Source organism: Octodon degus, unplaced genomic scaffold, assembly GCF_000260255.1.
Source record: "Octodon degus isolate 3935 unplaced genomic scaffold, OctDeg1.0 scaffold00072, whole genome shotgun sequence".
Classification (NCBI taxonomy): domain Eukaryota; kingdom Metazoa; phylum Chordata; class Mammalia; order Rodentia; family Octodontidae; genus Octodon; species Octodon degus.
The window spans coordinates 8,433,495-8,434,101 of record NW_004524648.1 but is presented as its reverse complement, the minus strand read 5'-3'; the positions used below and the strand labels follow the sequence as shown (position 1 = coordinate 8,434,101).

At 35.3% G+C, this 607-nt stretch overlaps 1 protein-coding gene across 1 annotated transcript in view; it reads right to left on the bottom strand.

The window, feature by feature from the left end:
• Rhot1 (ras homolog family member T1) overlaps window positions 1-607 on the bottom strand; it is an 85,423-nt gene that overhangs the window by 31,941 nt on the left and 52,875 nt on the right. The window lies entirely within an intron of this gene.

Genomic DNA, 607 nt, shown 5'->3' with positions numbered 1-607 from the left:
TTTTTTTCAAATAATACTGATTGAATGGTAATTTTTTTCTATAAACAAATTTTAAGTCATAATTACGGGTTTATATTAAGGCCAGCAGTGTAATGAAGTGAAAATGATGTGAAGAGATATTATTTCTACCTGATTTGACCTTTCTGACCCACCTCAAACTCAGTTCAATAAACATTAATCAAATGCACTGAGCTAGGTAGTGAGGAGATGAAGACAAGACCCCAGGCTTTCTACTATTTTTCAAAAATTTCTATTTCTAATCAACAAATAACAGTTGTACTTGTGGGATACATTATTATCACTTGCTGTGTATGTATACAACATATAACAATGAAATCAGGGCAATTAGCATTTCAATGTCCTCAAATATCATTTCTACACATTGGTAGAAGGTTTTTTTTTTTTTGGAGGCCAGCAGATGCCTTAAGGCATTTCTGGTTTGCTGTGAGTATCTGGATTGGAACCACAGCAGCTTAAGCTTGAGTGCTTTGTTTAAGCAGGCACTGAAACAACTGAGCTAATGGCCAGGCCCCCGATTTCTATGTGTTGGGAAGCTTCAAACTCTTTCCAGTTATTTTGAAATGGACAGTGGTTTTTGTTTTTTGGG